The 22,842-nt window shown below is 53.4% G+C and overlaps 1 protein-coding gene across 1 annotated transcript in view; it reads left to right on the forward strand.

The window, feature by feature from the left end:
• Positions 1-15,284: 15,284 nt before the first annotated feature.
• The window catches only part of ARHGAP35 (Rho GTPase activating protein 35), a 31,150-nt gene continuing 23,592 nt past the window's right edge, over positions 15,285-22,842 (forward strand). Inside the window, 1 exon segment of the mRNA XM_038766821.1 lies at positions 15,285-15,372. The gene's annotated coding sequence lies outside the window, so the exon portion shown is untranslated.

The raw sequence follows: 22,842 nt of genomic DNA on the forward strand, positions 1-22,842 counted from the left end.
AGACAGTTGGTGGAGCCGGGATTCGAACCCATGACCTCTGACTCCAAAGCCCGGGCTCTTTCCACTGCTTGGAAAGTACAATTCAGCAACAGAGACAATCCCTACCTGACAACGGGCTCACAGTCTAGAAGGGGGAAAAAGACAACAAAACAAAACAAAGCAAGTATACAGGCATCAATAGCATCAGGATAAATAAATAGAATTATAGATATATACAATTAATAAAATAAATAGAATTATAAATATATACATATATACACAAGTGCTGTGGGGCGGGGAAGGGGTTAGAGCAGAGGGAGGTGAGTCGGGGTGATGGGGAAGGGATCGAGGAGCAGAGGAAAAGGGGGGCTTAATCTGGGAAGGCCTTCTGGAGGAGGTGAGCTTTCAGTAAGGCTTTGAAGGGGGGAAGTGTGCTAGTTGGGCTAGTTTCTCTGGCATTCACTGACCTCAGACTTCATTCATTCATTCATTCAATCGTATTTATTGAGCGCTTACTGTGTGCAGAGCACTGTACTAAGCGCTTTGGGAAGTACAAGTTGGCAACATATAGAGACAGTCCCTACCCAACATCGGGCTCACAGTCTAGAAGGGGGATATTTATTGAGCACTTACTGTGTGCAAAGCACTGTACTAAGTGCTTGGGAGAGGACAATGCAACACCTCTACCTCCCACCCCCTAACTGAGGGTATCCCTCAGGGCTCAGTTCTGGGTCCTCTTCTATTCTCCATCGACACCCACTCCTTTGGAGAACTCATAGAGAAGTAGTGTGGCTCAGTGGAAAGAGCACGGGCTGTGGAATCAGAGGTCATGGGTTCAAATCCCGGCCTTGCCAGTTGTCAGCTGTGTGACTTTGGGCAAGTCACTTCACTTCTCTGGGCCTCAGTTCCCTCATCTGTAAAACGGGGATTAAGACTGTGAGCCCCCCATGGAACAACCTGATCACCTTGTAACCTCCCCAGCACTTAGAACAGTGCTTTGCACATAGTAAGCGCTTAATAAATGCCATTATTATTATTATTCACTCCCACAGCTTCACTTACCACCTCTAAGCAGGTGATTCCCAGATCTACATCTCCAGCCCTGATCTCTCTACCTCTCTGCAGTCTCAGATTTCCTCCTCATCATCAATCGTATTTATTGAGTGCTTACTATGTGCAGAGCACTGTACTAAGCGCTTGGGAAGTACAAATTGGCAACATAACATGCCTACACGATGCCTCTTACTTAAATGTCCCACCATCAGCTCAAAGTTAAAATGTTTAAAAAATAACTTCTTATCTACTCAACCAAACCCTGTCCTCCCCTTGACTGTGACTGTTTATTACTGTATTGTGCTCTCCCAGGCACTTAGTACAGTGCTGTGCACACAGTAAGTGCTCAATGCCCATAAGAATGGGTATTCATTCATTCAATCATATTAACTGAGCACTTACTGTGTGCAGAGCACTGTACTTGGGAAGTACAAGTTGGCGACATACAGAGACGGTCCCTACCCAACAACGGGCTCACAGTCTAGAAATGCCTATGCTTGCTTCTCCCTCTCGTAGCTGAGACTGGTAGAGTACTGGAAACTTTCCAGGTGAGATCCTGAGAGGGCAGCGGTAATAGAAAGAGTAATAATATTCATTATTAGTAATAGTAAGGCCTGGCAAATTAATTGGCGAAGGCTTCCTGAAGGAGGTGGGACAACAGGAGGGCTTTCAGTACGGGGAGGAGTTCCAGGCCAGAGGAGTAATGTGAGTGAGGGATCAAAAGCAGGACACTGAAGAGTACGACAAAGTTAGAATATTACCTGGGAAGTGCCCGGTGATGAATAATAATAATTATGGTATTTGTTAAGGGCTTGCTATGTGCCAAGCACTGTTCTAAACGCTGGGGTAGACACATGTTAATCAGGTGCCACACAGGGCTCACAGTTTAAGTAGGAGTCGGTCCGTCAGTCGATCGTATTTGTTGAGTGCTTACTGTGTGCAGAGCATTGTACTAAGCACTTGGAAGGGTACAATATAACAATAAACAGACACATTCCCTGCCCACAATGGTATTGAATCATGATTTTGCAGGTGAGGTAACTGAGAAGTGAAGTGACTTGCCCAAGATCACACAGCAGACAAGTAGCAGAGCCAGGATTAGAGCCCAGGTTATTTTGGCTCCCAGGCCCGGGCTCCTTCCACTAGGCTTCACTGCTTCTTTAAGAGAAGTTGATGAGAGCTGATATGAAAGATAAGAAATGCTGGTGGAGAGCCTGATTATCTTATATCTATCCTTGCGCTTAGTATAGTGCCTGGCACATAGAAATCACTTAATTTTTTTTTAATAGTATTGGTTAAGCGCTTACTATGCGCCAGACACTGTACTAAATGCTGGGGTAGATACAAGCTAATCTGGTTAGACATAGTCCATGTCCCATAGGGGGAATCACAGTCTTAACCCCCATTTCACAGATGAGGGACCTGAGAAGTGCAGTGACCTGTCCAAGGTCACACAGCAAATAAGAGGGAGAGCAAGGATTAGAATCCAGGTCCTCTGATTCCCAGGCCTGTGCTCTTTCCATCAGGCCATGCTGGCTCTCCTCCTCCTCCTCCTTCCCCTTTTCCTCCTCCTCCTCTCCCTCCTCTTCTGCCTCCTCCTCCTCCTTCCCTAATAATAATAATAATAATAATGGCATTTGTTAAGCGCTTACTATGTGCCAAGCACTGTTCTAAGCACCGGGGGGGGGGGGGGTTACAGGGTAATCAGGTTGTCCCACGCGGGGCTCACAGTCTTAATCCCCATTTTACAGACGAGGGGACTGAGTAGAGAGCTTGGGAACACAGCAGACACACAGACAGGGATGTTTTGTAGGATTCTGGAAAAGAGGGTCCCCGGTTCCTGTCCTCAGCTCCTCCCTCCCTGCAGCCAGCCCTGCATCCCCCAGGCCAGGCTAGCAAGTCCACACTTCCTGATTTAGGCGGGACATTTCTGAAATTCCACAGCTCCGTCCACATCCTTCTTGAGGGTTTCCAGAACCTGTTAGTGCACTGAAGAGCCTAACGAAAGAAAGCTGAAAGCAGATACTTCAGGAGAAGCAGCATGGCCTGGGAATCAGGAGGACCTGCGTCCTAGTCCTGGCTCTGCCACCTAACTGCTGTGTGACCTTGGGAAAGTCACTTAACCTCTTTGTGCCTGTTACCTCATCTGAAAAGTGGAGATTAAGATTGGTAGCCCCACATGGGACAGGGACTGTGTCCGACTGGATTATTTTGTATCCACCCCAGAGTTTAGAACAGGGCCTGGAACATAATAAGTGCTTAACACACACCATTAAAAAAAAAAAAAGAAAAAAGGAGTAGTTTATCTCACAAGCAGACATCTCCCTCCTTTCTGTAGGGATGGGGCAGAGGGAGGAGGAGGGCAAGTAACCCCTGTAGCCATGGTGAAACTGAGGGGAGCATCCATAGGGTGCAATGCACTGGGCTAAGTGCTTGAGAAGTACAAGAGAAACCCTAGGCTCCTCCCTGCCCACAGCTGAGAAGCACCTTTGCCTAGTGGTTACCCTAGCTTACAGTTTAGCAGGGGATACAGGCCCCAAAATATATTGCAGGTAGGGGAAAGCAACTGAGAGATATGTAAATAAGTGGCATGTGTGCTCGTATAGCGGTATAATGATGCCCCATCAATATTCAATTAGTTTATTATTTTTAATGGTATTCATTAAGTGCTAACTATGTGTCATGCACTGGTTTAAGCGCTGGGATACATACAAGTTCATCAGTTAGGACACAGTCCCCGTCCCACATGAGGCAAATAGGCCAAGTCAAGTAGGAGGGAGAACAGGCCTCGAATCCCCATGTTATGTTTTAAGAAACTGAGGCAGAGAGTTGTGAAGTGACTTGCCCAGAGTCACACAGCAAGCAAGTGGCAGAGTAGGGATTAGAACCCAAGTCCTCTGATTCCCGGACCCAGGCTCTTTCCACTACCTGCTTCCCTGCTTCCATGTTGTATGCAAGAGTGTTCCTCTTGAAATATGGCCACCCATTGCCCTCCGCTACGGGATACCTACTAAAGTCCTGTTAATGGATCATTTCCATCTCTCAGCCTGCTTTGAGAAGGGCAGGGGTACCTTCATCTTTGAGAATCAACCAATCGATTGTATTTCTTGAGTATCTACTTTGTGCAGAGCACTGTACGAAGCGCTTGGAAGAGTACAGTACAACAGAGTTGGTAGATAGGTTCTCTGCCCACAAAGAGGTTAGAGCCTTTAGGGAGAGGTAGACATTAACATAAATTGTGGATATGGACATAAGTGCCATGGCTTTGTGTTAAGAACACGGGCTTGGGAGTCAGAGGATGTGGGTTCTAATTCTGACTCCGCCACTTGTCTGCTGTGTGACATTGGGAAAGCCACTTAACTTCTCTGGGCCTCAGTTACCGCATCTGTAAAATGGGGATTAAGACTGTGAAGTCCATGTGGGACAACCTGATTACCTTGTATCTACCCCAGCGCTTAGGACAGTGCTTGGCACATTGTAAGCACTAAACAAATACCATAATAATTATAATAATTGAGGGTGGGGTGAATATCAAGCACTTAGATGTTACAAATCCAAATGCGAGGGTGACACAGAAAAGACAGGGAGTAGGGGAAATGAGGAATTAGTCGGGGAAAGCTTCTTGGAGAAGCTATGATTTTAATAAGGCTCTGAAGATGGGGAGTGTGGTGGTCTGTTGAATATCAATCAATCGATCGATCATATTTATTGAGCGCTTACGGTGTGCAGAACACTGAACTAAGTACTTGGGAGACTACATATAAAGGTTTTGGTAAACAAGTTCCCTGCCCACAGGGGGCTTACAGTCCAGAGGATATGATGAGGGAGGAAGTTTCAAGCCAGAAACAGGGTATGGGCAAGGGTTTGGCAGCAAGACAGAAGAGATCGAGGTACAGACAGTAGGGTGGCATTAGAGGAGCTAAGTGTGTGGGCTGGGTTGAAGTCGGAAATCAGAGAGGTAAAGTAGGAGGGGGCAAGGTGACTGAGTGCTTTTAAACCCAATGGTGTGAAATTTCTGTTTGATATGGAGGGGGTGGGCAATCACTGGAGGTTCTTGATGGGTAGGGAAACATGGATGGAATTTTTTTTTTTAGAAAAATGATCCGGGCAGCAGAGTGAAGTACGGACTGGAGTGGGGAGAGACAGGAGGCAGGGAGGTCAACAAGGAGGCTGATGCAGTAATCAAGGCAAGATCCCTCACTCCCTTGGTGACCTCATTCGCTCCCACGGCTTCAACTATCATCTCTACGCTGATGACACCCAAATCTCCATCTCTGCCCCTGCTCTCTCCCCCTCCCTCCAGGCTCGCATCTCCTCCTGCCTTCAGGACATCTCCATCTGGATGTCTGCCTGCCACCTAAAACTCAACATGTCCAAGACTGAACTCCTTGTCTTCCCTCCCAAACCCTGCCCTCTCCCTGACTTTCCCATCACTGTTGACGGCACTACCATCCTTCCCGTCTCACAAGCCCACAACCTTGGTGTCAGCCTCGACTCCGCTCTCTTGTTCACCCCTCACATCCAAGCCGTCACCAAAACCTGCCGGTCTCACCTCCGCAACATTGCCAATATCCGCCCTTTCCTTGCCATCCAAACCGCTACCCTGCTCATTCAAGCTCTCATCCTATCCCATCTGGATTACTGTATCAGCCTCCTCTCCGATCGCCCATCCTCCTGTCTCTCCCCACTTCAATCCATACTTCACACCGCTGCCCGGATTGTCTTTGTCCAGGAATTCTCTGGGCATGTTACTCCCCTCCTCAAAAATCTCCAGTGGCTACCAATCAAACTACGCACGAGGCAAAAACTCCTCACCCTCGGCTTCAAGGCTGTCCATCACCTCGCCCCCTCCTACCTCACCTCCTTTCTCTTCTTCTACAGCCCAGCCCACGCCCTCCACTCCTCTGCCACTAATCTCCTCACCGTGCCTTGTTCTCACCTGTCCCGCCGTCGACCCCCGGCCCACATCATCCCTCTGGCCTGGAATGCCCTCCCTCCGCACATCTGCCAAGCTAGCTCTCTTCCTCCCTTCAAGGCCCTACTGAGAGCTCATCTCCTCCAGGAGGCCTTCCCAGACTGAGCCCTCTCCTTCCTCTCCCCCTCCTCCCCCTCTCCATCCACCCCGCCTTACCTCCTTCCCCTCCCCCTCCCCGCAGCACCTGTATATATGTTTGTATGTATTTATTACTCTATTTATTTATTTATTTTATTTGAACATATTTATTCTATTTATTTTATTTTGTTAATATGTTTTGTTTCGTTCTCTGTCTCCCCCTTCTAGACTGTGAGCTCACTGTTGGGTAGGGACCGTCTCTATATGTTGCCAACTTGTACTTCCCAAGTGCTTAGTACAGTGCTCTGCACATAGTAAGCGCTCAATAAATACGATTGAATGAATGAATAAGTGCTTGGATCAGCGTGGTAAGAGTTTGGAAGGAGAGGAAAGGGTTGATTTTAGCGATGTTGTGAGGTTGAACTGACAGGATTTGGTGACAAATTGAATATGTGGGTTGAATGAGAGAGTGGAGTGGAGGATAATGCCAGGGTTATGTGCTTGTAATAATAACGGTATTTGTTAAGCACTTAAGGTTATTCATTCAAGGTTCAAGGTAATCAGGTTGGACACGGTCCCTGTCCCACATGGATCTCACGGTCTTAATCCCCATTTTACAGAGGAGGTAACTGAGGCCCAGAGAAGTGAAGTCACTTGCCCAAGGTCATAAAGTAGAACAAGTGATGGAGCTGGGATTAGAACCCACGTCCTGTCTCCCAAGCCCACGCTCTTGACACTAAGCCATACTGCTTCTCCTATTGCTTCTCACTGGTTGTGAGACAGGGAGGATAGCAGTGTTGTCTACAGCGCTGGGAAAGTCCTGGGGAGGATGGGGTTTGGGTGGGATGATGAGGAGTTTTGTTTGGGTGATAACTTGGGGGAGCCTCGGGGTCAAGGGAGGGTTTTTTTAGGATACATGAGAAGGGCAGGGGTGCTACCACCTTTGAGAAGGATAGGGTCCCATCATCTTTTAGAAGGGCAAGGATGCCATCACCTTTGGGAAGCAGCGTGGCTTAGTACAAAAAGTCCAGGCCTGGGAGTCAGAGGTCATGGGTTCTAATCCCGTCTCTGCCACTTGTCAGCTGCGTGACTTTGGGCAGGTCACTTCGCTTCTCTGTGTCTCAGTCACCTCATCTGTAAAATGGGGATTATGACTTGAGCCTCACGTGGGACAACCTGATTGCCTCGTATCTACCCCAGGGCTTAGAACAGTGCTTGGCACATAGTAAGTGCTTAACAAATACCATCATTATTATTATCTTTGAGAAGGGCAGGGGTGCTACCACCTTTGAGAAAGGGTGAGGGGTGTCCCATAATCTTTAAGAAGGGCAGGGGTGCTGCGATATTTGAGAAGGGCAGGGATATCATTTATTTTATTTTGTTAGTATGTTTGGTTTTGTTCTCTGTCTCCCCCTTTTAGACTGTGAGCCCACTGTTGGGTAGGGACTGTCTCTATATGTTGCCAATTTGTACTTCCCAAGCGCTTAGTACAGTGTTCTGCACATAGTAAGCGCTCAATAAATACGATTGATGATGATGATGATGATATCATCATCTTTGAGCAGGGAAGGGGGGGGCCGCCATCTTTGAGAAGGGCAGGGATGCAATCATCTTTGAGAAGGGTGTGGAAAGTACCATCATCTTTCAAAAAATATGTTGCCAACTTGTGCTTCCCAAGCGCTTAGTACAGTGCTCTGCACACAGTAAGCGCTCAATAAATACAATTGATGATGGTTGACGAGAAGGGCAGAGGTTCATCATCTTCGAGAAGGCCAGCGACACCTCTGTTGAATAGGTTTTGTGGGCCACCATCTTCAAGAAGGGCCGAATGGCAGCCTTCCTACCATGTGGTGACAGCCTACTTCATTACCTGCCCAAAGGCAGCCCTGCCCTTTTTCTGTTAAGCGCTAAGTGCCAGGCTCTGCACTAAGCGCTGGGAAAGATAAAGTTAATTAGGATAGACCCAGTCCCTGTCCCACATAGGGCTCATCGTCTTAATCCCTATTTTCCAGATTAGGGAACTGAGGCCCAGAGGAGTGAAGTGACTTGCCTGTGGTCACACAGTAGACAAGTGGCAGAGCCGGAATTAGAAGGCAGGTCTTTCTGAGTCCCAGGCCCAGGCTCTAGCCACTAGGCCATGTTGCTTCTGGCTTCTGCCTGCAGCGGATCCGGGGGCTCGGGCCGCCGTCCACTCAGAGCCTGCTGGGGAGTGCTGGGGGAGACACAGCCCAGGGCTTTCAAGCAGATGTAGTGGGGCCAGTGGAAACAGCACATCCTGGGTGTAGGAGAACCTGGGTTCTATTCCCCATTCTGCCTCTTATGGTACTTCACTCATTCATTCAGTTTTATTTATTGAGCTTTCAAAGCCCTGTACTAAGTTCTTGGGAGGGTACAATACAGCAATAAACTGACACATTCCTGCCCACAATTAGTATACAGTCTAGTCTTGGCATTTACTATGTGCCAAGCTCTGTTCTAAGAGCTGGGGTAGATACAAGATAAGCGGGTTGGACACAGTCCCTGTCCCACATGGGACTCACAGTCTTAATCCCTGTTTTACAGTTAAGGTAACTGAGGTCCACAGAATAATATTGATGGCATTTTTTAAGTGCTTACTGTGTGTCGAGCACTGTTCTAAGCACTGGGGTAGATACAACCTAATCAAGTTGGCACAGTCCCTGTCCCACATGGGGTTCACAATTTTAATCCCTATTTACAGTTGAGGTAACTGGGGCCCACAGAATAATATTGATGGCATTTTTTAAGTGCTTACTGTGTGTCGAGCACTGTTCTAAGCACTGGGGTAGATACAACCTAACCAAGTTGGCACGGTCCCCGTCCCACATGGGGTTCACCATCTTAATCCCTATTTACAGATGAGGTAACTGAGACCTAGAGAAATTAAGTGAGAAGTGAAGTGACTTGCCTAAGGTCACACGACAGGCGTGTGGCAGGGTCACGATTAGAACCCAGGTCCTTCGACTCCTAGGTCCAGGCTCTATCCACTAAGCCGCGTGACCTCAGGCAAGTCAATTCATTTCTCTGTGCCTCAGTCACTTCATCTATAAAATAGGGATTAAGACTGTGAGACGCACATCTAACCTGATTATTTTATATCAATCAATCAATCAATCAATCGTATTTATTGAGCGCTTACTATGTGCAGAGCACTGTACTAAGCTCTTGGGAAGTACAAATTGGCAACACATAGAGACAGTCCCTACAGTTTATAGCTGTATATCTGTAAATCTGTTTACAGCTGTATAGCTGTAAATCCTATAGTTTATAGCTATCTGTGCGCTTAGTACAGTGCCTGGCACATAGTTAGCGCTTAAGTACGATTAAAAAAAGAAAATGTGTGCCCCTCCCGGCCTTGCTGCGGATCTGTTCTTTTCCTCTTGCCGGCCTCACCCCTGCCCAGCCCAGATGAGCGGCTGGGGGAGAGGTCTCCTCCTCCCCAGAGTTGGGCTGCTTCCTGCTTCGCCCGTTGTGGGGCGAAGGGATAGACTGGGCTCAGTGCTGGACTTTGCCTCACCTTGGCCTGGCACATTGGCACATTTACAAGCCGATCCCTTGGGGTCAACCTCCCTCCCTCCCTAGGGCCCACTCTGATTGGCCCACTTGGTCGAGACTCAGGGGAGTCTAGTTCAGTTGCTAAGGGGTAGGGGGCCTGGGGCCCTCGTCATTGCTAGGAGCACTCCCCCGGGGAGAGAGTGTAGGCTGGAGAAGCAGTATGGCCTGGTGGGTAGAGTGCGGTCCCGGTAGTCGGAAAGTCATGGATTCTAATCCCTGATCCACCACGTCTCAGCTGTGTGACTTTGGGCAAGTCACTTTACTTCTCTGTGCCTCAGTTACCTCTTCTTCAAGACAGAGCTAGAGACCGTGAGTTCCATGTGGGACCGGGACTGCGTCCAACCCGATTTGCTTGTATCCACCCCGGTGCTTATGCTTGACATGAAGCAGCATGGCTCAGTGGAAACAGCACGACGGGCTTTGGAGTCAGAGGTCATGGGTTCGAATCCCGGCTCCACCACAAGGCTGCTGTGTGACCTTGGGCAAGTCACTTAACTTCTCTGAGCCTCAGTTACCTCATCTGTAAAAATGGGGATGAAGACTGTGAGCCCCCCGTGGGACAATGTGATCACACTGTATCCCCTCCAGCACTTAGAACAGTGCTTTGCACATATTAAGCGCTTAACAAATGCCGTTATTATTATTATTAACAAATACGACAATTATTATTATTATTATTAGAGAAGCAGTGTGGCTCAGTGGAAAGAGCACGGGCTTGGGAGTCAGAGGATGTGGGTTCTAATCCCGGCTCCGCCACTTTTGTGCTGTGTGACCTTGGGCAAGCCACTTAAATTCTCTGTGCCTCAGTTACCTCATCTGGATAATGCAGATTAAGATTGTGAGCCCCATGTGGGACAAGCTGATTACCTTGTATTTACCCAGCACTTAGAACATTGCCGGCACATAGTAAGCGCATAACAAATACCAAAATTATTATTATTATTAATTATTATTAGTACCAGGTGGTGCCTAAGCCTGGAGCCTTCCAAGCCTTAGGCTCTGCTAGGAGCACTGCTGGGGCGGAGTCAATCAGTCAGTAAGTCAATCGCATTTACTGAGCACTCACTGTGTGCAGCGCACTGTACTAAGCACTTGGGAGAGTCCATTATAACCATATAACAGACACATTTTCTGTCCACAACAAGCTTACAGACTAGATGGGGAGACAGACATAAATATAAATAAGTAAATGACAGGTTAGTGCTGTGGGGCTGGGAGTGGGGATGAATAAAAGGAGCAAGTTAGGGCGAGTTGAAGAAAAGGAAAAGAAGGCTTAGTCAGGGAAGGCCTCTTGGAGGAGATGTGCCCATTAAGGCTTTGAAGGCAGGGGAGAATCAATGTCTGTTGGATATGAGGAGGGAGGCAATGTGAGCTGAATGGTTTTATAGAAAAATGATCTGTGTAGCAGAGTGCAGTATGGACTGGAGTGGAGAGAGACAGGAGGCAGGGATATCAGCAAGGAGGTTAGAGCGGCAGTCAAGGCAGCATAGGGTAAGTGCTTGGATCACCATTGTAGCAGTTTGGATTGAGAGGAAAGGACAGATTTTAGTAATGTAGTGAAGGTAGAACTGGCAGGATTTGGTGACAGATTGAACATGTGGGTCGAATGAGAGAGATGAGTCGAGGGTAAATTCGTGGTTACAGGCTTAAGAGACCGATAGCATGGTGGTGCCGTCTACAGTTATGGAAAAGTCAGGGGACAGACAGGGTTTGGGTGGGAAGATAAGGTGTTCTGTTTTGGACATGTTAAGTCTGAGGTGCTCCACCCCTCTCACCGCCCAGGTGCAGAAGCCTGAGCTGCCGGTTCTGTTCTCCCCTCAGGGGAGAGGGTTGGTTGGGAGAACGAGTGGTGAGGGAAAAACAAACTGCAGTGGGAAGGATAGAGGAGAGACTCAAGAGCCCCTTTTCCAATGGTAAGGGGAAGCGGAGACTGATTTGGGTAGCGGGAGAGTCTAGGAACAGGGCAAATTCGCAACCTTGTTTCCCTCTGCTTGGTGAAGGGTTGGTGCCATCTGGAAGCAGAAGCATAGCGGAGATGACCACTGGGGCTCCTGTTCCTTTGTCAATTTGGCCTCGAGGATTCTGTGGGTCGGGCCCAGGTTACACCAGTTTTTAAATGGCATTAGTTAAGCGCTTACTATATGCCAGGCACCGTACTAAGCGCTGGGGTAGAGACAAGCTAATCAGGTTGGACACAGTCTATGTCCCACATGGGGCTCACAGTCTTAAATCCCCATTTTACAGATGAGGTAACTGAGAACCGGAGAAGTAAAGTGATCGGCCCAAGGTCACACAGCAGACAAGGGGCAAAACCGGGATTAGAACCCCAATCCCTCAAGAGGATGGTGCCTCAGCCCTGATTCATCAAACACTCCCAGAGCCCAACCTTGACCAACCCAGTTTCCATGTCTCCATAAACCAGAATGGGATATCGCTCTGGAAGGCTGATGCTGAAGGTGGGGAAACCAAGGCCCAAGAAGAGCATGGCCTAGTGGCTAGAGTACAGGCATGGGAGTCAGAAGGATCTGGGTTCGAATCCCAGCTCCGCCACTTGTCTGCCGTGTGACCTTGGACAAATCACTTAATTTCTCTGGGCCTCAGTTCCCTCATCTGTAAAACGGAGATTAAAATCGTAAGCCCCATGTGGGAGAGAGACTGTATCCAAGCTGATTTTCTTATATTCATTCAGTCGTATTTATTGATCACTTAATGTGTTCAGAGCACTGTTCTAAGCACTTGGAAGAGGACAATATAACAACGAGCAGACACATTCCCTGCCCACAATGAGCTTACAGTCTAGAGAGGGAGACAGATATTAACATAAATAATAAATTACAGATATGTACATAAGTGCTGTGGGGCTGGGGGGGGGTGAATAAAGGGAGCAAGTCAGGGCGACGTGGAAGGGAGTGAGAGCTGAGGAAAAGTGGGGATTAGTCTAGGAAGGCCTCTTCGAGGAGATGTGCCTTCAATAAGGCTTTGAAGGTGAGGGGAGAGCCACTGTCTGTCGGATTTGAGGAGGGAGAGGGCTTCAGGCCATTCATTAATTCATTCATTCAATCGTATTTATTGAGCCTTTACTTTGTGCAGAGCACTAAGCGCTTGGAAAGTACAATTCAGCAAAGAGGCAGGACGTGGGCCGGGGCAGGTGGCGACACAAGAGAGATGGAGGTGCAGCAAGGTTAGCACCGGAGGAGCAAAGTGTCTGAGGTGTGACCTCGGACAAGTCACTTCACTCCTCTGTGCCTCCATTCCCTCATCTGTAAAATGGGGATTAAGATTGTATATATATATATATATTTATATATATATAATTCTATTTATATTGATGCTATCGATGCCTGTTTACTTGTTTTGATGTCTGTCTCCCCCTCTTCTAGACTGTAAACCCGGTGTGGGCCGGGATTGTCACTGTTGCCGAATTGTACTTTCCAAACGCCCAGTGCAGTGCTCTGCACACAGGAAGCGCTCAATAAATACGATCAAATGAATGGATTGGGACGTGGCTCAGTGGAATGAGCCCGGCCTTTGGAGTCAGAGGTCATGGGTTTGAATCCCGGCTCCACCAATTGTCAGCTGTGTGACCTTGGGCAAGTCACTTCTCTGTGCCTCGGTTACCTCACCTGTAAAATGGGGATTAAGACAGGGAGCCCCACGGGGGGCAACCTGATCACCTTGTAACCTCACCAGCGCTTAGAACAGTTCTTTGCACATAGGAAGTGCTTAATAAATGCCATCATTATTATTATTATTCAACCCTTCTACAGCCCAGCCCGCACCCTCCGCTTCTCGGCCACTAATCTCCTCACCGTTAGGCCTCATTCTCACCTGTCCCGCCATCGACCCCCGGCCCACGTCATCCCCCGGGCCTGGAATGCCCCCAATCCCTCTGCCCATCCGCCAAGCTAGCTCTCTTCCTTCCTTCAAGGCCCTACTGAGAGCTCACCTCCTCCAGGAGGCCTTCCCAGACTGAGCCCCTTCCTTCCTCTCCCCCTCGTCCCCCTCTCCATCCCCCCATCTTACCTCCTTCCCTTCCCCACAGCACCTGTATATATGTTTGTACATATTTATTACTCTATTTATTTTACTTGTACATATGTATTCTATTTATTTTATTTTGTATGTTTGGTTTTGTTCTCTGTCTCCCCCTTCCAGACTGTGAGCCCACTGTTGGGTAGGGACCGTCTCTGTGTGTTGCTAACTTGTACTCCCCAAGCGCTTAGTCCAGTGCTCTGCACACAGTAAGCGCTCAATAAATACGATTGATTGATTGATTGTTGGGTAGGGGCTGCCTCTCTATGTTGCCAACTTGTACTTCCCAAGCGCTTAATCCAGTGCTCTGCACACAGTAAGCGCTCAATCAATACGATTGATTAATTGTTGGGTAGGGGCTGTCTCTCTATGTTGCCAACTTGTACTTCCCAAGCGCTTATTCCAGTGCTCTGCATACAGTAAGCGCTCAAGAAATACGATTGATTGATTATCGTATCTCTATCCCAGCGCTTAGAAGAGTGCCTGGCGCCCAATAAGCGCTTAACAGATCCCATTAAAAAAAAGAGAGGGAGGGAGAGAAGCAGCGTGGCTCAGTGGAAAGCGCCCGGGCTTGGGAGTCAGAGGTCATGGGTTCGAATCCCGGCTCTGCCACCTGTCTGCTGTGTGACCTTGGGCAAATCACTTAACTTCCCTCATCTGTAAAATGGGGATGAAGATTGTGAGCCCCACGTGGGACAACCTGATCACCTTGTATCCCCCCCAGCGCTTAGAACAGTGCTCGGCACATAGTAAGCGCTTAACAAATGCCGTTATGACATATTACATTACACTGGGCTTGACGTAGCGCCGGTCCAAGGCACCGATCCCGTTAGCTCCCCGCCCCGCCGCCGCGACGCCGACTTCTCCTCAGCGTGCGGGCGGCGCGCGCCCCCGCGCCTCCTCACCGCCCTCCCTCCCGCACGCGCGCGCGCGCGCGCTCGGACATTCTTTCACTGCCTAGGGAGAATGCGCGCGCAGCGGCCCCGCCCCCGGCCCAATGATCGGCCGGGGTTGGGTGGGTGACGGCCACGCCCCCCTCCCCGCCGTTCCAAATGCGTGCGCGTGCGCGCCCCCCCTCGCAGCTGGGAGAGCGAAGGGCTCGCGCTCAACCCAACGCGCCCTCGCGCCCCAGCAACCCGCTCCCATTGGCTGACCGAGGAGGGGCCGGGGCGCGCGCGCGCCTGCCTTCTCTCCTCGCGCTCGAAGCGCGTGTCGGAGGGGGAGAGCGCGTGCGCCTCGGGTCTCGCGCGCCCGTCCCGCCCTCGCCCGCCCCTCCCCCCCCCCCCCCGGGGTGCCGGCCCGCTCGGTGTCTGCCGGGCGCCGGGTCTCTCGCGCGCCCCCGCCCGCCCGCGCGCGCCCCCCCCCCGCCCGGCCCGGCTCTCGCGCGCTGTCCGCCGGCTCTCGCGGGCCCCCCCCCCCCCGCCCGGCCGCACGGTTCGGCGAGGGGTTGGGGGTTGGGGGCGGGGAGGGGGCAGGAAAAGGGAGCCGGCCGCGCCGCCATTATCGCAGGCCGGGCCGCCCCGCGCCCCCCGCCCCGAGGGAGGCCCCGCGACCCCCGCCCCGCCGCCGCCGCCGCCGCCCCCGGAGGAGGAGGAGAACATGGCGCTCGGGCCGCCGCCGCCGCCACCGCCGGGGAGAACGGAGGGTCCGGGGTCGCGCTGACCAGCCGTCTCTGTGGCCGGGTGAGTCCGCCATCCGCCCGTCCGCCCGCCCGTCCGTCCATCCGTCCGTCCATCCACCCATCTTCCCCTCCCGCCCAGCAGCTCGGGGGCGCCGCCCCGGGGCCGGGGGGTCTGGGAACAATGGAAGCCCCGGCCCGGGGGAGTCCGCCACCATCTGCGGCCCCCCCCCGGTTACGGCGGGGCGGGGGGCGGGGGGAGGGGCTGCTCCTCCGGGCTGCCCGGGGGCTGGGGCCTGGGGGCTGGGCAGCCATCGTCTCCCCCCTCCCACCCCCTTCTTTCCCCGTTTCACCCCCTCATCCTTAATCTTTCTCCTTCCTTCCCCCCTTCTCCTTCTTCCTTCCTCCTTTTCCTTCTTTACCCTCCCCCTTTCTTTCATCCTTTTCCTTTCTCCTTCCTTCCCTCCTTTTCATTTCTACTGCCTTCCCTCCTTTCCTCTTCCTTCTCCGTTCCTCCTCTCCTCCATCCTCTTCCTTCCATTTCTCCCTCTTTTCCACTTCCTTCCCTTCTTTCGCCAACCGTCTTCCTGCCTTCCCCCCATTTCTTTCTCTCCTTCCCCCCCGCTCTCCTTTTCCCCCCGCTCTCCTTTTCCCCCCGTTCTCCTTTTCCCCCCGCTCTCCTTTTCCCCCCGCTCTCCTTTTCCCCCCGCTCTCCTTTCCCCCCCGCTCTCCTTTCCCCCCCGCTCTCCTTTCCCCCCCGCTCTCCTTTCCCCCCGCTCTCCTTTCCCCCCGCTCTCCTTTCCCCCCCCGCTCTCCTTTCCCCCCCCGCTCTCCTTTCCCCCCCCGCTCTCCTTTCCCCCCCCGCTCTCCTTTCCCCCCCCGCTCTCCTTTTCCCCCCGCTCTCCTTTTCCCCCCGCTCTCCTTTTCCCCCGCTCTCCTTTTCCCCCTCGCTCTCCTTTTCCCCCCCGCTCTCCTTCCCCCCTCGCTCTCCTTTCCCCCCTCGCTCTCCTTTTCCCCTCGCTCTCCTTTTCCCCTCGCTCTCCTTCCCCCCTCGCTCTCCTTCCCCCCCTCGCTCTCCTTCCCCCCCCTCCTTTCACCACCGCTCTCCCTTCCCCCCCGTTCTTCCTTCCCCCTCTCTATCTTTTCCCCACTCTCTCCTTCCCCCCATCCCCTCCTTTCCCCTCCTTTCCCCTCCTTTCCCCTCCTTTCCCCTCCTTTTCCCTCCTTTCCCCCTTCTCCTTCCCCCTTCTCCTTCCCCCTTCTCCTTCCCCCCCTTCTCCTTCCCCCCTTCTCCTCCCCCCTTCTCCTTCCCCCCTTCTCCTTCCCCCCTTCTCCTCCCCCCTCCTTCCCCCTTCTCCTCCCCCCGCTTCTCCTCCCCCTTCTCCTCCCCCTTCTCCTGCCCCCTTCTCCTGCCCCCCCTTCCCCCCTTCTCCTCCCCCCTTCTCCTTCCCCCCTTCTCCTTCCCCCCTTCTCCTCCCCCCTCCTTCCCCCTTCTCCTCCCCCCCGCTTCTCCTCCCCCTTCTCCTCCCCCTTCTCCTGCCCCCTTCTCCTGCCCCCCCTTCCCCCCTCTCTCCTTCCCCCCTCTCCTTCCCCCCCTCTCCTTCCCCCCCTCTCCTTCCCCCCCTCTCCTTCCCCCCCTCTCCTTCCCCCCCTCTCCTTCCCCCCCTCTCCTTCCCCCCTCTCCTCCCCCCCTCTCCTTCCCCCCCTCTCCTTCCCCCCCTCTCCTTCCCCCCCTCTCCTTCCCCCCTCTCCTTCCCCCCTCTCCTCCCCCCCTCCTCCCCCCTCTCTCCTTCCCCCCTCTCTCCTTCCCCCCTCTCTCCTTCCCCCCTCTCTCCTTCCCCCCTCTCTCCTTGTCCCCCGCTCTCCTTTTCCCCCCGCTCTCCTTTCCCCCCGCTCTCCTTCCCCCCTCCTTCCCCCCCTCCTTCCCCCCCCCTTCCCCCTCTTCTTCCCCCGTCTTTCCCCCCTTCTTTCCCCCTCCTTTCCTCCCTCTCTTTTCCTTCCCCCTTGTCCTTTCCCCTCCTCTCTTCTTTCCCCCTTCCCCCCTCTCTTCCCCCATTCCCCCCTCTTTTCCCCCATTCCCCCGTCTCCTTCCCCCCCTCCTACCCCCTCTCTTCTTCCCCCTTCCCCCCCTTCTTCCCCCCGTCTCCTTTCCTCCCCTTTCCCTCCTCTCTCTCCTTTTCTCTTTTCCCCTCCCTCTTTTCCCTTTTCCTTCCCTCTCCCCTGACTTCACCCCTAGCCAGACAGAAAAGCTTCTGCAGTGGGGAAGGGGAACCTGGACTCTGCTTCCAGCTTTCTTTCTCAGCCCCACCTCCCTCCAGGTGCCAGTCTCCGTTGTGCATGTTCCCCAGGTCTGGCTACCTCCCCTGTCCTTTCTCTCCTTCCCCAGGTGTCAATCTTGGCCCTGCATCCAACAGTCATCAGCATTTACTGCTCACTGTTCATGCAGTTCTTTACAAGGCATCTAGGAGTGACTATTGGAATTTTTAGACATGATCTCTGCCCTCGAGCATCTTACAGTCTAGAACGGGAGACAGGCACTCAAGTTTATCAGTGGGAAGAAACAGATTCTCTAAGATATGTACAAAAGTGCAGTAGGGGGTTGTGAATACTAAAGTGGCATGGAAGCACTGAGATTGTAGTTGTGAAGCTAAAGGGTGGGAAGATTAATAATTAATCAGGGAGGCCACATGGAAGAGGTGTGATTTCAGAAGGGCCTTGAAGATGGGAAGAGCAGTGGTTTGTCAGGTGTGAAGGGGAGGGACTTCCAGGCTGGGGGAGGTTGTGAGCAAGTGGTTAGTGAGGGAAGATCCAAGAAGGAAGCACAGTGAGTAACTTGGCATGAGGAGTGTGAGCTGGGGTGTTGTGGGAGAAGAGCAGATAGGTGGGAGAGAGAGTTATAAAGACTGTTGTCAGGAGTTTCTGCTTGACATGGCGAGCAATGGGCGACCGTCACTGGCTTTTGAGAAGTACGGGGACGTGCACAAAATGATGTTTTAGCAAAGTGATCTGGCATGAAGAGTGAAGTTTGGGCTGGGGATAGATTAGAGGCCTGGAGTGGTAGTTTGCATTCATTCAGCTCCATTTGGTGTAGTGCACTGGACTCTGCGCAATGAAAGTACAGAATAACCAAGTGACATGTTCCCTGCCTACAAGGAGCTTACCTTCCTTGAGGGGAGAGAGACAAAAAAATACAGCTAGCTTGATCAAAATAAATAACTGAATCAACTTCACTTGAGTTCTGAGGATAAGTATAAAAGTTCTCTGAGTGTTGGAGTTGGCAGCAGGGTGGGGGTACAGGAGGGGTTCGGTTGAAGGTCCTGGGGAGCGGAGGGAGGCTGATGTGGAATAAAGCTGGGGTGCCTGGGTGCCCGGACCTGCTGGCTGGACTAAGCTAACCTGGTTGGCCTGCCACTCCGACTCCCTCAGGCCTACGGTGCCACCTCCCCTTTTCTCCAACTCCCCTCTCCCTCCTGGGGTATCCATCATCGTTCTGCAGGGAAGGGCAAATGGAAGGCATCCACCATCTTTTAATCAGTAAATCAGTGGTATTTATCAAGCACTAACTATGTGCAGAGTACTGTACTGAGCCAAGGACATTACAACAGAATCAGCAGACAAGTTCCCTGCCCATAACCAGCTTATAGTCCTGAGGGAGACCCTAGGAGTGCCTGGGGTGTCTCCCCTGAGGTAGTGGGAAAGGGGAGGGGGTACTATTCCAGTTTCTTTGGGGAGGGTCCAGCAGTTGGCCACGTGGGCTTCCAACTTTGAGGGCTGCAGGCCCCCAGTTTGAACCTCGGCGTCCTGGGACGGGGACCCCCGAGGCTTGGCCAGGGAGGGAGGAGAGTGGTTGGCAGCCATCAGCCTTCCTGGCTCCAGCTAGTTCCCAGCTGCCTCAGTCAGGCCGCTTCTCCAGCAGGGCCTGGCTCCCTCCCTCCGCCACTCTGCTTCACCGTCCCTCCATTTGTTAACTGGAGTATGCCGAGGGTCAGTCTAGTCTGGGTCCCGCTTTCTGTGGACCCTTCCTATTTGGGGGCTGTTGTGCCCAGCTGGGCCCTACCATGCCCCCGGTGCCTTCTCTGTGCCCAGTTGGGCCCTGCCGTACTTCCAGTAGTGGTTGTGGCATCTCCCTTCAGGCCCAATGTGTTGGAAATCCCATACGGGGGTGGGTGAAGTTTGGGGCCCTGGCCTGGAAGCAGGGACTGGCTGAAGCCTGGGGTCATGGCCTGCTGGCGGGCTTCCTCCTTCCCCATCTCTCCATCTCCTGGTAAAAATAGCCAGGAAGAGGGCCCTCTTGCCCCCTGCCTGCCTGCCTGTCTGCCGAGACAGCCTTGTGCATTCCTTTTCTGTGGCTCTGGCCCCCCTCATGGGTGGGAGCCGGGGGAGTGGGGGGGCGGTCAGCTTCTTTTTTTACACGTGTGCACACGCACACACACACACGCCCCGTCCCCCTTCCTGATGTTGCCCCCGAGGTCCTTCATCAGTTGTGTACTTCGCCAGCAGCCGGCTGGGAGGGAGCATTTCCTGCCAGAGCCTTGGCATGGAGTGAGCAGGCGATGACCAGCCGTGGTTTCCCTGTTCAAAGTTTGGGAGGCACCGCTCCCTTGAAAGGGTTCCCATCTCCTGTCCATCCTCTGCCATCCATGGCACAGAGGCCCCCTGAGAATTGACCCTCTGGCCTCTACCCCCAGACACTGCTGACCACTGTTCTGGGCCCCTGGGGAGCAGAAGGGCTGTGAAGAACCCCCGCCAGTTCAACTGGTGGCTATTGAAATACACCGCCATTAAGTCAGCCTTACAAGTCCCCGGAGGCTTAGAGGCCAGTTATTTTGATTCCGAAATATTTTGTTCCAAAAATTTGAGTGTCCAATTTTGGAGCGAACCCAGCCACTCATGGTCATAAATATAAAAGGGAGAAAATTCCGGATCCGATGAAGTTCACTCTGCATGCTCTCTCCAAACCCCCTACCCACCAGGATGGCACTTCGGGAGAGGAGACCACTCGCCCACCCGGAGTCAGGGCTCCAGAAGGCCCGTCTAGTGGATGTGGATTGGGAGCAGGGGGCATGTGGGATGGGCAGGCTTTCCCCCCCTACCCGGGACTCTAACGGTCCTCGAAAATAGTGGCCAAGGAGAACCAGGGAAGTTGGGGCGCAGCTGTGCTGGTAACCTCCGGTCCCACTGCAGGAAACCAGGCCGACAATCAACCCCCATTGAAGTGGCTGCAGAGGAGGTAGGGGCAGATGCCCAGGCCAGGTAGTGGCCCTCCACGGGAGGGGAGCCAGAGGGGCGGCCGGGGAAGCGTTTGGCTCCCGGCACTTAGAGGCCGGCTCCCGGCCGGGCCTTGGGCTCGGCACCCCGGGGCAGAGAAGGCTTTCGACCCGCTGGGCAACCTCTGCTCATCCCCTCCCCACAAGGGTCAAATTTCAGGCCGGCCTCAGGAGCCCCAGCCCCCCTTCCCGCCCCACGGTTACAAGACAATCCGGGGAGATGCCGTCGGTTCCCTAAGCCTGGGGCCCCTCTTGGGGTTCCCGGGGGAAAGCTCCCGGCTCGGTTGTGCCCGTGTCCATTTCCTCCGGTTCCGCGGCGTGGGCGGGTGCGTGCCAGCCCGGACAGGGAGATTCGGGTGTCTCGCGCCATCCGCGTTTGAGATGGTTGCGGGGGCAGTTGGCCACAGACGAGGTTGTGCTGTTTCGCAGGGGGCCGGGGGCTTGTCATTGCTTAAAAACCTGCTGCCTCGCCTCTGCTAGCCCCACTGACCAGTCCACCGTGCTGACCGGCAGGGATCTGAGCCCCATGCCGCTATGGGTTCCTGGCCCCCCTGACCCCAAAGGAGGGAGGGAGGGAGGGGTGAAGCAGCGTTGCCTAGTGGCTAGAGCCCGGGCCTGGGAATCAGAAGGACCCGGGTTCTCATCCCGGCTCCGCCATTCGTCTCCTTGAACAAGTCACTTCACTTCTCTGGACCTCAGTTGCCTCATCTGTAAAGCGGGGATTAAGATTGTGAGCCCGTTCTGGGACACGGACCGTATCCAACCTGATTAACCCCAGCGCTGAGAACAGTGCTCAACCCAATAAGCTTATAACAAAGACCACTATTATTATTATTATCGTTATTAAGAGGGTGTCCCTGGGGGCGAGGGGGAGCGACGCCCTAGGGGCCCTGCTCAGTGTTAGCCCCTCCCCGGGGCCTGGGCAGCTTCGAATAGGCCGCCACCGGCCCTGGGAGGCTGTGGATCCCAACCCACTGGGCGTGGAGCACAACGTGCGCTCACAAGTGCCGACTTGCGCCCGCCGCCCGGCTGTCGGAGCGCCCTAGGTTGGAGCCGCCAGTCGCCTGGGCCGCGGCGTGGGCTCATGGAAAGGAACCCGCTCTGCTCCGCCCGCCATCTGGGCCCGGTGGTCCACGGGCAACTTGGCGGGCGAGGGCAGCGGGAGGAGCCGGGCCTCTGGGCTGCCGGCCTGGGAACAGAGCACTGGGGCCTGCCCCGAGGAGGCGGGATCCGGAGCCGATCCGAGCCGCCCGACAACGGGAGGAGGGCGGCGGAGGAGGAGGAGGAGAAGGATCTGCGCGTGCGCGTGGCTCCCTTTAGGGAGCAAGGGAGCGGGGCCTGGCCCGCTCCTCCCGGGCCATCCTGCTCTCCCCTCAGCAGGCCAACCCGGCCGCTCGGGCCACGCTTCCTCTCCGGCTCAAGGGAAAGTGAATGGCGTCGGCAGCCTCGGGCCTTTAACACAGGCCCTTTGTCTGGGAACAAATTGGTTGTGTGCCGGTGAGCCAGGTCAGGTGCATTAAAATAGTGGCGGGGGTGATTGGGCTTTCCGTCTCAGTGGTGTCCAAAAGCCGGATTTCCTGCCGCCCCTCATCACACTCCCATCCCACCCGCTCCTGCCCTTCAGTCTTACCCAAATAGGGTCTGTGGCATCCCATTGCTCCATCATGGGAAAGCTTCCAATCATCCTTGACCTGTGCCTGATCCAGTCATGGCTCCTTGCCATCACTGAAACCTGGCTCTCCGCAGATGACATGGACTCCCCTGCTGCCCTTTCTGGGCGGGGGCAGGGGGAGCAGCGCTCATCTTCACCCACTCCCCAAGATTCACTGGGGAAGGGGAAGGAGTTGGGCTCCTTCTCACTTCCCAATGCCGCTTTCACACCTCGCCCACCCCTCTCTTTCCCTTCTTTTGAAGCTCATATCATCCACCTCTACCACCCACTTCAAATACTAGTCATAGTCACTGCCACTCCCCGGCCAGGTCCTACTTCCAATTTTTTGGATCATTTTGATCCCTTTCTCACATTCCTTCTCTCTTTCTTGGTCCCTACATTGATCCTTGGGAACTTCAGTAGCCACATAGATGTTCCTGACGACCTTCCACCACCCGTTTTCTATAACTCCACCGACCTCCTGCTCCAACCCCAGCCCTGCCACTCACCAACTTGGACACACACCTGATCTCATCATCTTTAGTCACTCTACAATTATTACTAAGAGCCTTTTTTAATGGTATTTAAGTGCTTACTATGTGCCAGGCACTGTATA

This window comes from Tachyglossus aculeatus, chromosome 26, assembly GCF_015852505.1.
Source record: "Tachyglossus aculeatus isolate mTacAcu1 chromosome 26, mTacAcu1.pri, whole genome shotgun sequence".
In the NCBI taxonomy this organism is placed as follows: Eukaryota; Metazoa; Chordata; class Mammalia; order Monotremata; family Tachyglossidae; genus Tachyglossus; species Tachyglossus aculeatus.